This window comes from Eublepharis macularius, chromosome 2, assembly GCF_028583425.1.
Source record: "Eublepharis macularius isolate TG4126 chromosome 2, MPM_Emac_v1.0, whole genome shotgun sequence".
In the NCBI taxonomy this organism is placed as follows: Eukaryota; Metazoa; Chordata; class Lepidosauria; order Squamata; family Eublepharidae; genus Eublepharis; species Eublepharis macularius.
Window position 1 is genome coordinate 65,003,474 of NC_072791.1, and position 16,590 is coordinate 65,020,063.

Consider the following 16,590-nt stretch of genomic DNA (forward strand, 5'->3'; position numbering starts at 1 on the left):
AGGGGGGTGGTTTTTTAAAAAACTGCATACATTACGCATTGGCCCGTTCACGGCCACTGTGAAACTCCCATTGAAAACCTGCGACCACATATTCGGGAGAAATGCAAATGAAATGCGTCTGTTTAATGAGGTAATGTGACCAGCACTTGGGATTGCGTGGGGAATGCACGGAACATGCGACTTAGAATGAGTAATGTGGATTTGCCCTATGTTAATCCAACCAGAATTTACTTTCTATTTATGCAGGCTTTGATCCATACATGGGATCTTTGGTGGTGGCTCCTACCTTTTATGGAATAGTCTCCCTGACACTATATTTGATTTATATACTGCCCTTCACGGCAACTTAACACCCACTCAGAGCTATTTACAAAGTGTGTTATTATCCCCACAACAATCACCCTGTGAGGTGGGTGGGGCTGTGACTGACCCATGGTCACCCAACTGGCTTCAAGTGGAGGAGTACGGTACCAATCCAAATTAGAGTCCAACTGTCAGGGGGACATTCACTTCGTTGTGTTTCTGCAGGTTATGTAATGCTAACCTGCTTTGGAAGGCCTTTAACTGATCCAGGTTTATTTGGGTGGGGACAGCAATTTCGGCTGGCCAGTTGTTTGTTTGCATGGTTTTTAGTTGTTGTCTTAGATATGGATTTTTACACTTTGTTTTGAATGTGATAGGAGAAACTGTAATGGGTATGAATTCTTCTTCACCATTTCTCCCACGTCAACATCACTTTTCTCCTGTATGGGGTTTGAATGTAAGAAAATAATTCAATAAATACAAAATAATTTCTACATCTCTCTTCCATGTAGGACCTGAAATTAGGGGTTAACCAAACTCACAGTACCTGGTATCTTCTCTCCAACAAGTATACCTAAATTAATGCCCTAAGAAACAGTCCTGTTTTAATATGAAAGAATCTCCATTTCAGATATCGATAGTGCCTTCTCAAACCAAATGGATTTGAACCAATCAAAAGCAGTTTTTGGCCATTTCAGATTGGACAAAGGTATCATTTAACATGGAGATTTGATTTCAGTTGTGTGTTATAAAGTATCAGTGTTAATGAGCAGGACCTTTTATTGTCCCGTATAACTTCCCCAGAGGCATGGAGCAACTTCAGAATAAAAAATGGCTAAAAGATAAACTTACAAAAAAAAAAGGGGTAATATGTTTGAAGTCTGAATCACTGCAAAATAAAAGGGGTGTATGAGCAGTTGTTTAATCCTTGAATGAAAGACTGCAAGAACTAGAGAGCACTGAAAAAAATTAATATATAGAACGATTAAAGCAAAACTTGACTTTTGGGCTGCACATATAACTGATACTAAATAGAATATTTTTAAAATTTGAAGCCAGAAAATACACTTCCAGAAGGGTCATCATCAAGATTAAAGAAGAGGTTGCAGTCAGACCAGACTGGGCATTTATCCCTGTAATGGGTATGAATTCTTCACCATTTCTCCCACGTCAACATCACTTTTCTCCTGTATGGGGTTTGAATGTAAGAAAATAATTTCTAGTCCTTGCAGGATGAAAGTCTAGCACATTTTTATCCAATGCTTCCTCCATGGAGATTACAGCAACATACATGTTCTCCTCTCTTTCATTGTACCCTCACAACCCTATGGGATAAGTTAGGCTGAGAGTACGTGACCGGTCCAGGCTACCCAAGAAGCTTCATGGCAGACCTGCATCTCCCAGGCCCTAGTCCAACATTCTAACAAAACTGCATTGATCCCAAGCCACTTTAGAGGATTATTTAGAGCCAATAAACAGGTCTTGATCAGCTGCAGAAAGTTTTAAATTAAAGCTGAACAATAAATCAGGGACATATATTTCTTTACATGCATCCCTCCTGATCAATCATTGAAAGTGGCTTTTCTGGTTTCAAGAGCTACCAGAGAAATGTTACATGCTTCTCTGTGTGTCATTTAGCTTGGCCCTAATGCTGGAATTCACCTGCCACCTGTACCTATTTCAGGACTGCTTTTACATGTATTCATGTGTAGTTTGGCTCTCAGATAAATATTGTTTGTATCAGCAATAAGAAGACAGCAAACAAGTAATACAATCATATATGCACAAACTAAATTATCTAATGGAAAAGCGTAAGGGTCACAGAGGGCAGTATCAATTGCTATAGAAATATATATCCTGGTTTTATCCCACAGCTGTAATTTGAACTTTCCATAAACACCAAATCCTTACATTTTCTGAATAGCTAGAGTGGCCTTGGTTAGTTACCTCATTGGGCTGTGAGGATAAAAGCTATTTTAAACTACTGGAGGAAGGGCAGGATACAATACAACAATCCCCACTATATGGCTTCAAGTTTTTAATCTATAGTCCATTGCAGAAACACAGAGGTACTGATTTGAGGCAAAGATAGCTTGGGTATTCTATCTTTATAGTCGTGTCGGAGTGGGAATTCGCTGCGATGCAGCTTTTCTCAACGCTGAGCGGCAAGTGGTCTGTCTATAAAATCCCTTCACAAGCGTCCTGTCCTTCTCCGCAGCCAGTCACCTCATCGGAAAGTCAGTCGTCTGCAGTGTCCAGCCTAACCCATGAGGGGAGACAAATTTGCCCAGGCAAGAGAGACCGGTCAAATGTGCCACAACGACGCAGAAATACGCGTGAAGGCACAGGCTGAAGCCTCCGCCCTGGCATGAGCGGTTATCTACCCGGGAAGGCTCGGCGCTCCCCATTTGCTCGTTCTACGGCACACGTTGCAGGGCTGATACGCCGCCTCCTTTCCCCAGCAGCGTGCGAAAACAAGCGCCGGCCCTCGTGAAGCCTCAGGCTCGACTTTAAACAAATAATAAACTCGTCATCTAGGAGGGGACCCCGACCCCCCTCCCCGGCTCCTCCTGGGCCATGACGCAGCTCGCCCATCTGCGGCCATGTCCTGACTGTAGCCCGAGGCTGCGGTCCTGTTTGGAAGTGATCTTGTGTCGCTTTTAAGAAAATGTATGCCGACCCGCCTTTCGCCGCTCCGACGTCGTTTTCGCGGGCATAAGCTTTTTGCTTACTCGCGGGTGCCTGCCTACAGGGAAAAGACGGCCGCAGAAAGCCGCCCCTCTGCCCCAGGCCTGGCCCGAGGACCTCCGCAGACTGCTGCCGACGCTCTAGGCTGGCTTGCGTGCCTGGTGCAGCAGTCGGAAGCCGCTCGGAGACGGTTACTGCTCCTCGGTAGCGGCCGCTGGGGTTGTAGCGCCCTGTCCCGCTAAAGGCGGAGGTTCTCCAGGAAGGGCCCCAAGCGGGCGTTTCCTCCTTGTCCCCACCCCGCATTGCCAGGAGCCAAAGGCGCGTGGTGCTCGTTGGGGCCATTTCTACTTCCCCGTCGGCGCCAGTCCCTGGAGCGCAGCTGCGCGCGGCTCGCTTTCTGGCTAGCGGAGTCCGACATATTTGCTCAAGGAGCTCGAACACGCTCCCAGGGTCTTCCGTGCGGGCAGCCTGGCCAAGAGCCCAATACGTGTTTGTTGGTTTGTTTTTGCAGTGGGCGAGAGACGACACGCGGAAGCGTTTTGATTTAAACCTTCTAGCCGAAACTTCTCGAAACCTTCGAGCAGTAGTGAGAAGTCTCAAAAGGGGGCTGCGGCCGTCTTGGCTGTCACGCCCCCTGCCTCGGCAGCCTGGTTCCCGCACACTAAGCACAGATGTGGAAGGGCACCCCGCGATAAGAGCGGGATTACGCACATGCCCAAGGATATTGTTCTATAGGCTGCTAAAGATTAATTTTGATGGTGGAAACCAACTCCGAGGAAGTCCTCACTCAAGCTAGCTCTGCCTGCTAGTCACTTGTTGAGGGCATAATGTGCCAGTAATGAGAACTTTGCGGGAAGCCGGTGGCTTCCACAATGGCCCTTTGGGCGCCAGGTTCGCTTTTGTAAGTGGGCTTGCACTTTTTCTTTTTACTATAGAAACTCTTTTCCCAGCTTTTGCTCAGAAAGATAGACAGGCATATTATCAGTCTTTCCAGGGCAATGCTAGTGAGATTTGTATCCCCAGAGGGATGTGGCGTGAAAACACCATAGCGCTGCCTCGAAGAGGCCTTCGTAGGCTTAATGTATGCTTTTTATATGCTTGGAAGGAGTATTTTTAATTATATACATCACACCTACCCTAACGGGGCAGACAATTACAGTGGGTTTTGTGAAACTGCCTTCTTCCTTTTTGTTGGTTTTGTTTTGCAAATATGCCTCTACTGTCAGGTGAAGTCTCACCAATTGGAGCTGTTGATGAAACTAAATAAAAGGGGAAGCATGCTAAGAACTTAGTCTAAAGAAAAGTACAACTAAAAGCACTGATGAACAGGTGTGATCTGTTAATTCACTAGATGGCGATTTCAGTGATAGATTTTTAATTGGATTTTAATGATGAGCTCTCCCTTGTGGACACACAGAGTGACTTTTAAAATGGAAAAGACATTTTGTGTCTATGACAAGACAGCTGTAGAACGCCAGAACAGACTCCCAATGCAGCGATGTACTACTGAGGCACTCCCATCAGGCTACTGGGTCCTCTTGCCAGCTAAAGGCTTTGAACAGTTTTACTAGTTTTCCTTGGCAACATTTTATGCCTTTAAAAGCTGCAACATGGCAGAAATCAATCAGAGCATTTTCTGTAATTCACCACCATGCTAGAAAAAGTTTCTCCTGATGAATCTTCCCGTTAAGCCTCTTTTTGAGATAAAGCAACTGTGCCAGAAGACTGCAACATTTTAGTTGAACCATAATCGGCAGCACCATGCAGAGGACATTGCAGTAGCTCAGCTAGAGAGAGAAGGGAATGCTCCTGGGCACAGCTACTGACTTGGGAAAGCAGCCAAGGCTATGAGGCTGAGTCTGGAAGGAAGGAAGGCTAAAAGCAAGCCCAATGAATGTCCTTAACCTTTCTCAAAAACTTGACAGCCATCATGAAGTCTGTCTTATCTAGTTCAATTTCAATCAGGCTACCCATGTCCTGTCCTGTATGCAGACTGATTAAAACCTGGCCTGTATCCTACAGTTTTTACCGCGGACCGGGCAAGGGGGGACTTCTGATCATTAGAAAGGCTAGGCTGGGGGTTGTGGGACCCATGTGGACAAAACCCACATGGGATGGTGGCTACAGTCAGGAGAGGAATCAAAAGAGGTTGAGTAGAAAAGCTGAAAAGATACACTGCAGGCTTGAGGCAAATTGGGGTATGTATATATTTTCTAATGATATGCCTATATTATTAGTTGATAAAAGCATCATTGGCAGTGCAGTTCTAAGCAAATTTACACCCTTCTAAGTCCACTGAAGTCAGTTTGCTTAGACAGTTATAATCGTGCTTAAGGTAGCACTGTAAATGCTATCAAAGTATCAGTGCCCTGCAATGAATGTAAAACTATTAGTTATACCCGTTAAACAGCCAAACCAAGACTGAACTTTTTACAGATAAGCACTTTATTGACCTTTTTAATATATTTGATATATATTTATTTTTTTCTCCCGTTAATTTTTATAAATGGGAGACAGGAACAGAATCTACCCTCCACTTTTAAAGCTTTTCATTTTGCATGAATCTAGTGTACAGAAGTGTGAGACATGAACTTTCCACAGACTGCAGGCAAAAATACATGGTATCAGATAGCTGATCTATAGAGAGTTTGTTGTGGATTTGGGGGTGGGGTGTGATTCAGTTCTTCCTTTTCTGGCAGATTTGTTGCCTGGCTTAACCTGCAAAATGGGACTGATCGTATATAGCTTACAAAGTTGAACACGAAGGCTATATATTGTTTTATGTTCTCAATAGTTTTTTGAGTGTATCCCGTATATCCACAACCATTCTTGTGGCAGATTAATAATAATGCACAACACACCCTTGTTTTATTCTGTGTTTAAAAAAGAAGAAAGCATTACATTCCAAAACAGCTTACAGGAAACTGACATCTATAAGGATGTTTTCCCTCTGTTGCTGTCTTGTCTTCTGCCTTTGGCTGACATCCAATGCCCCTTCTGCACTATAGTTATCGTCCAGTGTTGACAGGTTATTAGAAACCCTTCCCTCGTAGTTGTCTATTAACTAGTCTGGGAAATAGTTTAAATTTGATCGTGTAGATAGGAAAAAACAAGCAGCAGAGCCATTTCTAATTCCAGTCAGGAAGAATTGGGCGCAGGGCAAGTCTTATTACTGACAACAACTATCAGCATCCAGTCCTTTCTCAAACTTAAACTATTCTATTTTCTCTTCTTGTTGGTCAGTGAATTGCATCTGTATCTACTCTATGCAGTATGTGATGTAGTCGGAGATAGGAAATACCCATGTTATATTTATGAAACTCTGTGTGCTGAGATAGTGGCTCCCAATGCTTGTTTGTATTCTTTTAATAGTCTAGGAGAGGGTTCCTCTTACAGAAAAGCTGCTTGACGTGTGAAAGTTTGGATAGATGGTCCACTGGTATAAAGTGATTTTCTACTTCAAGAGCCCAGGATGGGATTCAGATATCTAGCTAGTAGCAGCCTTACAGCTTTTGGCAATGCTCTAATGCTGCCTGGGACAATGTGCCACCATAGCAACATCTACTTACACATCTGAGCTGGCCAATACCTCTTTCATCTTGTGGGGTACACCTCTGCTACACACAACATGAGTAACACTGGACTGATCGCAGACGGGGGGTTGTTGAAGTGAGGTGCTATCTGCCCCACTTAGAGGTAGTTGAAGATAGGAAATAGCTGTGTTATATTTACTTAACTCTATATGCTGAGATAGGACCTTTTGGATCAGAGACAGATTGTGCTAATATATGCTTATTTTTTCTTCAACTAACATTTCAAAATGGGGAGCAGTGTCAGAAACAGAATCTACCCTGCTTGTCAGGTGCAGGATGTTGTGTTGACACACGTTACTGTGTGCCACTGCAGCTATTTATGTATTTAAAATGGCAAAGAATCCCATGACACCTTATATACTTAACTTTTGTGAACTAGAGCCCACTTAATCTTAGCCCAAGATAGTTTATGCTATAATAAATTCGTTAGTATCTAAGGTACCACGAGATTCTTTGTTTTTGCAACAACAGATTAACACAGCTACCTCTCTGGGCTTTTTTTGTTAGCAAAGCCAGAATTGTCACTTTGATGACAGCTCACAATGTTACGCATACAGGAGAGCAAATGAAATAAACTGCTTGAATAAATGCACACAAATATCAGAATGCTAACAAATGTGATGGGCCTTGACCTTTGGAGGGAGGAATTCAAGGGACAGTAATCTCTACAAAGAGAGATTTGAGAGGCAGCAGTATGCAAGAGATTTCAAATACTGCAACGTTGTTGTTTTTTACTTAGAGATTTTCCTGCATCTTGGGTGCCAATTTGCAGTGGATTTCTCACATCCTCATTTTCCTTTTCTTGTATTTCTTTGTTTTTCTCACGGTTTCTCTATAATTTCTTAAACTGTTTCAGTGCAATTTGAGAAGATCTGATGAAACAGCAAGAGAAACATGGAGGAGGTAGAAAAGAAGCCAAAAAGTATTTTTTTATTCATTCACGAAAGAGGTTGCAATGGACAAATGTGTTTTGTCACACAAAGCCCAATATATTTGTAGTAGGGATTCTTGTATCTGGAGAATACTGTAACAGGGTTCATTTTTGCAATGATTCAGAAGCAACTGCAGCTTGAGAGAGGTGTTTTAAGTGGTATGGAGAAAGTATTAAATACCCTCTTCCTCAGTGACCTGTTCTCTATCTTCAAAGCCAGGACCTTGAGCTGCAAATTAGCATCTTAAAAACACAATTATAGCAACGCTGTTCCCCAGAACACTGACCCAAACAAAAATTATGAGAAAGCATTATGAGAAAGGTTATTTTAGGCTAACTTTGATGACCAGAGGTAAACAGGTTGAGTCGTCTTTGGGATTTGGAGGGCTGATTGCTTTTGTTTACTGAATGAGGATATCTTTAGTTGCTCATCTTTTTATTAGTTACTATTTTTCCTGTTTTCTGGAATTAAAAAGTAGCAAACCCTATATGTCTGTATTATATTATTAAAAATCAATAGCTGATGACTTTCAGTATGCATATTCATTTTTATGTGAATAGGTTCAGATTGATTTTACCCATGAGTTCTGACAGGTCCCTGAGGGTGTGAGAGCTGCCGCTTGTGCCTCCATCCTTGCTTGTAAAATCATGTCGGGTAAAGGTGCTGCAGCCTTTAGTTAAAATCATTAGTGCCTTGTTGACTGAAGGGGGTTTCCCTAGTCCTTTGAAGAAAATGGTTATTCAGCCTTTGCTTTAAAAGCCTTCATAGCCTAGGTATGATGTGCCCCACTATAGACTGGTCTACAATTTACCTTTTTGGTGGCTGGGGTTTACAAATAAAGCATAATAAAAACACAACATGGTAAAAGTTGACAGTTTACAACTAAGTATTAAAAGCCCAACAAACTACATAAACAATGAGCAGCTTAATGTCTCAAAAAAGTTTTGACTAAAAAGCAGACTATAAAAATGATGTTAAAAGACCAGCTCTTTTAACCTGGGTAAAAAAGAAGGTTTTGGCCTGATTCCTAAAAGACAGTCGCAGAGGCCCCACATGAGCCTCAAAGGCAAAGGTGCTCCGGCCAGATGCCGTTGCCTGAAAAACAGTCTCTGGTCTGATGATGGTGGAGCAGCTCCAGAGGCTCCTGGGTGGCGCATCCGTCCGTGGCCCATTTTTTCTGGGTTTCAGGCCTGGTTTTGAAACCATGATAATGTTGGTTGCACTGGTGGACACTCTCTGTTTAAAGCTGAACAAGAGTCAGTCATCCTTGTTGATATTGTTAGGTCTTAAAGAGGCCTTTGATACAGTTGACGGCTTGGTCCTTCTTCCCTGGATGGGATAGGGGAGTGAGGTTAGGGGAGCAGCCCTTCAGTGGTTTGGGTACTTTTTGTCTGACTGGACACAGAGTTTCTGTGGGAGGAGCAAAATCAGTGAGTTGGGTGTTGTTCTGTGGAGTGCCTCAGGGTTTTATTTGTATTCCTACGCTCCTCAGTATTTGTATAAGGCTGCAAAATGAGATTGCTTGAAGATTTGGGGTTGGATGTCAGTAATATTCAGAGGACACTTGGCTCCAAATTTCATAGTCTCAAGATGTGTCCGTCCTGGCTCTGAACAAGAGCTTCGAGGACATGGTCAAGTGGCTGGGGCAGAACAAGCTGAAGCTGAATCCAGACAAGACAGAGGCAATACGAATTGGGAAGAGTGATGCTTGGGAAGGTTTGGATCCACAGCTAGTCAATGGAGCAGAGGTGGCAGAACAGGTTAAGAGTTTGGAGGAACTCATGGACCCAGCCTTGCTATTTGAAAATCAGGTTGGTGGGATGACTAGGAGTGCCTTCTACCAGTTGCATGTGTTTTGTCAGCTCTCTCTTTTCTTAGACTCAGCCAGCCTCTCCATGCTGATTCATGCTTTTTATAACCTCATGGTTGGACTACTGCAATATACTCTGCGTTGGGCTGCCCTTTAGGACAACCTAGAAATTGCAGCTGGTTCAGAATGTGACAGCCTGATTGTTGTTAGGGGCTGGCTGTTGGAAGCCCATCTTGCCTATTTTAAAACAGTTTAATTGGCTGCCAGTTTATTTCTGAGTTCAATTCAAGGTGCTGACCTTTAAAGCCTTTCATGGCCTTGTACCTTCATATCTAAAGGACTCTTTCTTCCTGTATGGCCCTCGGTGTCAGTTGTGGTCTTCAGCTCCTTTCTGGGTATTAGCTCGCTGAAGGTAGCCCACCTGGCACTGATGAGGGCCCATGCTTTCCTGGTTGTTGTTCCTGCTTTATGGATTGGATTCCTTAACCTGTGGTAACTTTTAGGAGGTACTTGTAAGGCTATTTTATTCAATAGAGCTCTTAATGGAGTAAAAATCACAGGCATTTTATTAGGCTGAGGAATGAACTGGGGTTTTATTGTTATTTGGATGTTTTTAATTATGTAAGCCATCTTGAGCCAAAGGGGGGAAGGCAAGGTATAAAAGTTTTAATAAATAGTACGATTTCTAGTGTTCTGTCATTGCATCATGATCAGGAAATGGATCAAAAGGTGGGACTATGTAGATTGAACAAGCTTGATTCTGAAAAGGTCCTGTTAAATTTCACATGACAAAGTAAACAGCCTGCAATTAGTGATACTGTTGAGGAAAGAGCAATATATGCCCACCCCCCTCAAAAAACCTGGGACAACCAGGAAGTATTTTTAACATGTGCCCATCATTATCTACATTATGCCTGTTTTCTTTCTCCCATTTAAGTAGATGGTTGCTATTCACTCCTACGGGAGAAAGTAGAACGCTGTGTTTACAGCATAACCTATTCCCAGGAATCTTTGCAATATGTAGCTCCTCTTTCTATATTACTTGATGGTTATATAATAAAGACTAGAGCTCAGCTGAAAACCTTGTGGGTTGTAGTGGTGCAAGAGCAGGCTTAGACACTGTCATCAGAGCACGGAGGATCTCCCACAGTGCTCAGTGCAGCAGTTTTCAAGACAGTTCAATTCTGCATGAGCACCGTAGGGCCTTTTGAAGAAGCAGCTGTTAATCGGACTGCTGGCTGTGACCTTAACTAGAGGTTTCTTATAATGCGCAATTCTGTGGTGCTGACTTCGCAGGACCTTCAGTGACCTATGTGAGCCTGCTTGTAAAATGTTAGAACTGGGAGTTCCATTAATTTTTGTACGTGTAATTTTTTTTTAAGGAGACTGTGCTAGGCAGAAAAGGACAGAAGATGGAGGCTCTAGGAAGTCTAAATTGCTATGCTTACATCCCCCTCACACTTGATAGGTGTGTTTCAAAAACATGGGAGTGCTTGGTGCAGGGACCCGGTGCTGCCTCCTTCCCATCAGTGTCCTTGATTGTATCAGTTTCTGTGAGAAGAAGTATATGGGCTGCAATTGGGACCACGGTTGATGGGGGGTGGGGGTAAAACCTGCACTGTATCCCACTCCAGACATGGGTGTCAGGATAGCTTTTGCTCCTGAAGTTTTCCTGATTGTAGCCCTGTTATCAACTTGCCCATTGAAAGAGTTGGGCGAAGGTATTCTTGAGAAGAGTAAATGGCAAGCTTTGCTTGCTTCAGTAGAAGTAAACCCAAATTGGTCAGGGGTTCAAGTTAAACGTTAGAAGACAGTTCTCTAATACAGCAGCAGTTCAGCAGAAGAAGCTGCCTAGGGTGGCTGTGGAATCTCCCTCTTCGGAAATATTCCTTAAAAAGTTGGAAAGGTATCTGGCAGAGATGCTTGAGGCATGAGATAGACCCATACACACACAGAATGAGAGAAAGAAAGCAACCTTGGACTTGAATCTGATTGAATGTTGGGATTTAAATCTTTTTTTTAAAAAAAAGACATTTTCCTCCATTTTTTTCTATAAACAGAGACTGAGGGCCTTTCCATACATTGCTTTTAGTTTTCATTTGCTTCAGCTAGTGCTTCCATTGAAGGGGAAATTGCTTTTTACTAACATTCAAACCACTAGCCAAATGGCTGAAAAAGACTATGCTTCTTGCCTTCCCAGCAAGTGCCATTATTAGAGGACTATTTTACATTAGAGATGGGGGTTGTACCAAACTACTGCCTCATTGTGTCACTGCAAGGCATGCTACAAGTGCCTTCTTGGTCCATCAGTGCTATGTTTCAACACCATTCATATATTTTAAATTATTCTCTGTTAGCTTTTCCTCCCCTGATGGAAGCTTTCTGTACTCGCTTTAGTACTAAAAAATGTACCTCTTCCTACAATTAAAAAAAGAATATTCTCTTTTGTCCACAGCAAAGCTATCCATCACAGCAAATCTACTTTCCGTATGGTTAGCCCTAGTAAAGCTCCAACAGCATGATCTTTGCACCAAGACGTCCTTTGCAAAGGTCTTGGGAGTCTGTGTTGCTCACAGTCCTCCAGTGGTTTGAATGCTGGTGCTCTGGACATCTGAGGGATCCATTCACAATAAAAAGAGACTCTTATGATAAGGCTGAAGGATATCAGTGTTTTAATGTTGAGAAAGGTCCAATGTTTATTCATTCATCTGAGCAGAAAGTCTAGTTCCTGTAGACCATTTGCTCATTTACAAGTTTATTTATGGCTATAGAGTCTGATTGTTGAATTGAGGTTTCCCCCCATTATCGTCTGATTACAAGAGAACAGTATCCACCATGATTTGCAGAGAAGACTTCTCTGCCTCTACAAGTATAAAGCTGTATGTCTGTGTGTACAACCAAGCCCGCACATTCTGCACTCCTCGGTGTGAGTCAGTACATATTAGAGGCACAACTCAGTGCACAGTGGGCTTTTCCCAGTGGCGCATCCGAATGGTTCTGTGCTGTATTGATCCTCCAAGGACATGGCATTGCAGTAAAAGTTAATCCTGTGAGAATGTCTATATAGGTGGATCCTGGTCCATTTGGTTACTTCTCCCAAATCATTGACACTCTTGACCTTGAAAGATCAAGATATATAAGTGAGAGCTTGAAAAATCCAATGGAAAGCAAATGAGAAAGCAAACGGAAGAGAGCAGCTTGTTGTAAACCCTGGTTTTCATTTGCAAATGCATACTGAATGAATGCAGAAAAATGGTCCAGTAAGCATTTTCTTTGTGTACATCAGAAGCTCTTTTATAAGAATTGCAGGTGTCAGAAGCAAGAGTGTGTTTCCCTAGTGTAGAGGCACCTTGAAGAGCTCATCATCTTCATACAGGCCTTTCGCTTTAAAGCTTTTAGAGCCAAAGGCAACCTGAAGTGCTTAAGAGCCTCATTAGATGTGAAGTGCTTAAAGCAGCTTAGCTGCAGTAGTAGAAGAGCCCACTATGAAAAGGAGTATTGTATTTAAAAAGTGGCAGAGGGGAAAGGGTGTGTCTCTGTTACTGCATTGCATTGTGTCTCACTGAATCCAGATTTCAGCTGCAATTATCCTTTGGCTATTGCTAGCATTGCAAATTCAGCCTGCGCTTGTCAGCCCCGATGCTCACACATCTTTATTAATAGCAATGCTGTCAGATTGCCCCATTTGAAAGGCCCATAGTTAAGAAATATTTAGATTTATATCCTGCTCCCCCTCTTCCCCCTGGCCTACCTATACATAATATGGACAGCCTTCCCCATTTCCAGCCCAATTCAAGTTTCCTAGATCCAAACCTTGAAGTGGCTGCCATTTAGGGTTGCCAGCCTCCAGGTGGTAGCTGGAGATCTCCCAGAATTACAACTGATCTCCAGGTGACAAAGATCAGTTTCCCTGGAGAAAATGGTTGCTTTGGAGGGTGCACTCTATGGCAGTATACCCCACTGAGGCTCCTCCCCTCCCCAAACCCTACCCTTTCCAGGCTCCACCACCCCCAAATCTCCAGGGATTCTCCAACCTGGACCTGGCAACCCTGCTGCCATTTATTTAAGAGTTACATAGCAGGCTGAATTCTGTTTCGTAGGGTCTTTCCCATCATAATGGGGCAAGTAACGTGAGCATTTCCTTCTTTGTGCAATTCTAGCAGAGCCTGAACATTACCATGCTTATTTGCTATTACACTTATTTCCTTAAGACGGGGAGGTTGGGCTAAGCTACAAGGGAAGAGCTTTTCAGAGACAGCTGCACAGGATCACTAGGAGAAGAGGAACTTTGCAATTGTTTTCTTGCAATCTCAATGGAGAGATGAACTACCTGCTCTTCCCCTTCCCTGCCTCCCCAGGCTAGGGACATAACATTGTTTTCAGCTACAGTTCCTGAGTAAAATTGTGTCCCTGACACGTTAAAAAACACATGTCTAGTGTCACTTGTAGCATAGCTCTTAAGTGCAGCTACAGGACAGGCAGTTAGGATGGAACTGCAGAAAGGTATGGAAGTCCACTTGGCATCTGGCAGCCCTCAATTAAAGTGTGCTTGCTCATGTACATACAAGGAGTGCATGCAAGCTTGTGTACACAGGAGGAGACTGTCCCTTTCTCCCACTACATCTCCTATAATGCAACTAGCCATTATGAGGGTTTCCTTTTCAGTGCTAATGCAAGGGGAGGACAAGGTGATACTTAAGAAATTCCCCCTTGTGCCAGGCTATTTCAAACAAATTTATTCCGCCAATTGGCCTCCAAGAGTAAATGTCTGGAGTTAAGGTATTTCCAGGGAATTAACGGCAGGTACAGGTACAGGAGCGGTAAAGTATCTCTCCCACCAATTCTCCACTATAGGTATCTGCTCCCACATTTTCATGTGTTTGTGAAAATAAATTCATTTTCTGCCATTATTAAAGTGTGTAAAGCATCATTTTAGGAGTGGTGGAAGTTAAGATTGCCAGACTACAACCCAGAAATTCATGTTGTTTCCTAATTTTGCCAATAACGTGGAACATGAAGCCGTCAAAGCTTCAACTGCTCATTCTTCTCCATGATCTTTAAATACGGCTTAATATAGTGGACACAGAAGGGGAGAATGGGCAACAGAAACATGGGGGAGGGGGAGAAGCTGCAGCTACTCAGCCACCAGTCTCCTCCTGATTGCAAGTGGGCAGCCCTCGGTTTTCAGGTCACACGCAGCAGCTTCCCAGGCTTCAAGACAGAAACTGTCTAGAGTTACCATCTTTACTACTCAGTCAGCTCCTGTGTCATCACAAAAATGAAATTGAGTGGGAGAAGCTTTTCCCATGACATCTCTAGACTAGGAAAAACCTTCAATTGTTTAATTTATGCATTCCATGTTTTTTTTTTAACAGAAACCATGTAGGATTGTCACTTTTTTATTGTCCTTCATCAGAGGTTCAACATTTAGAAACGAAGCAGAATTTTCCTGACCTGGAGGTAGAAAGTAGTAAGAGATTCAGCCAATAAAGCTCTGTATGTGCATCGGTGCAATCCTAAACACGGTTACACTGGTCTATACCCTTCTAAGTTCTGCATTAGAACTGCCCTCTTCCTTTTGACATGGCTCCTGTGCCTATACTAGCTGCATCCTAAATTGAAAGTCATCAGATTAAATTTTCTTAGCATGAAGGAAAGGTTAATCTTCTGAAATCCAGCTTGTTACATGGCTAATAAAGGAGTGGGATGTTTAGAGGAAAGATAGCAACACAATATTCTACTCAGTCTGAGCCTATAAATGGTTGCTTGGAAGCAAGTCTAACTTTGTTCAATGGGACTCACTTCCCAGTAAGTGTACATAACATTTCTATCTGTGCAGTGAGGACCTCCCATTCTAGTTCTGTTGTAGCAGATTTTTCCTAACTGACCTTTAGGACCCAGCCCAGGATGTCACCATGCTCATGTATAATGTAGGCATTGGTGATATATGATCAATGCATATATACAAGTTGCATATACAATTGAAAATTTTAAAATTTCTTTCTTAGTAACTGCCCCTATAAAATGTCTACACATTTTTTAAAAACTCTACATTTAAGAAGTAATATGGTGGAGAAAGCGGATAGATGCAATAGAGAAAAGGTGTAGTGTATGCATATACCATGCAACAGAAGTTTCTCTTTCAGCATATCTTGGGCCAAGCCCTATGGTGACAGATACAGATGAGAACAGGGATCCCATAGCTGTGATACCAATACAGAAGATGGAATTTCAATAAGTATGCAACAAGGATGTAAACTCTGGAGGTCTTCTTACGAAAAGTACAGGAGTACAGTTGTTCTCTGCATGTGGTCACCCTACCAAACCACCCAAATTATTTCTTAAACTAAAAAGGTTTGCTGGGAACAGCTACTAAGAGGGAACTTCCAAAACATTCTGATCAGCACATACTCCTCCTGGTCATAATAACCTGCCTGGCACTGCCTGCATCTTTGATCCAGGTGGCTCTGTGACCTTTGGACAATGGACACATACATTTTTCAAGCTTCAGCAATAAAAGTAAAACAGGGTTTTAAAAAAATGATTACGTATTACTTAGGAGATGAGCATATGTGGAAACAGATTATTCACTGTAACTTGCCTTGTACTGTCACTTATTTTTTTTGCAAAAAAATCTTAAAATGCTATCAGATCAAGTGTCTCCTCCCACACCCTAGAATTTATCTTGAATTCAAGGTTCAAATTTGTCACTGGCAACGACTTCAGTCTAAGCAGTAACTAAAACATAGTGAAAAGGAAAGCATTAACTTAGCCTTCAGCATTTACTTTGCTTTTCAGGGAAAAGTAATACCAGAAACTCATTCCTAAGCATCATCTGGCTATGAATAACTACTATGCTGAAGCAGCTTGGGTGGGGCAGAACACTCCTCCTGACATAGTTATTTGGGCTATTTTTGTGGCCACTGGCCTGGCATTTGGTCATTAAGACTGAAATGGTATGCAAACTGTGGAGCCAGCCCAGTTTATTTATTTAGCTAGACAATTAGTTGGGTTCTGTCCTGCCCTTCTGGTGCAAGGAATATCCAGGACAGTGCACAAAAATACAGAACTCCCTTAAAGCAACAATAAAATCATTAATATCTAAAATATAAAAAAGTTACAAATAGCAGGAGCATTAAACCATACTAGATTCAATAAAATAGGCTAAAAATATATAAAATAATATAACAGAAAAAAATTCTATATAAAAGGTAAAGAATGTATATAGTGTCATGAAACTATGACAAAAGATTTCTAAAAATGT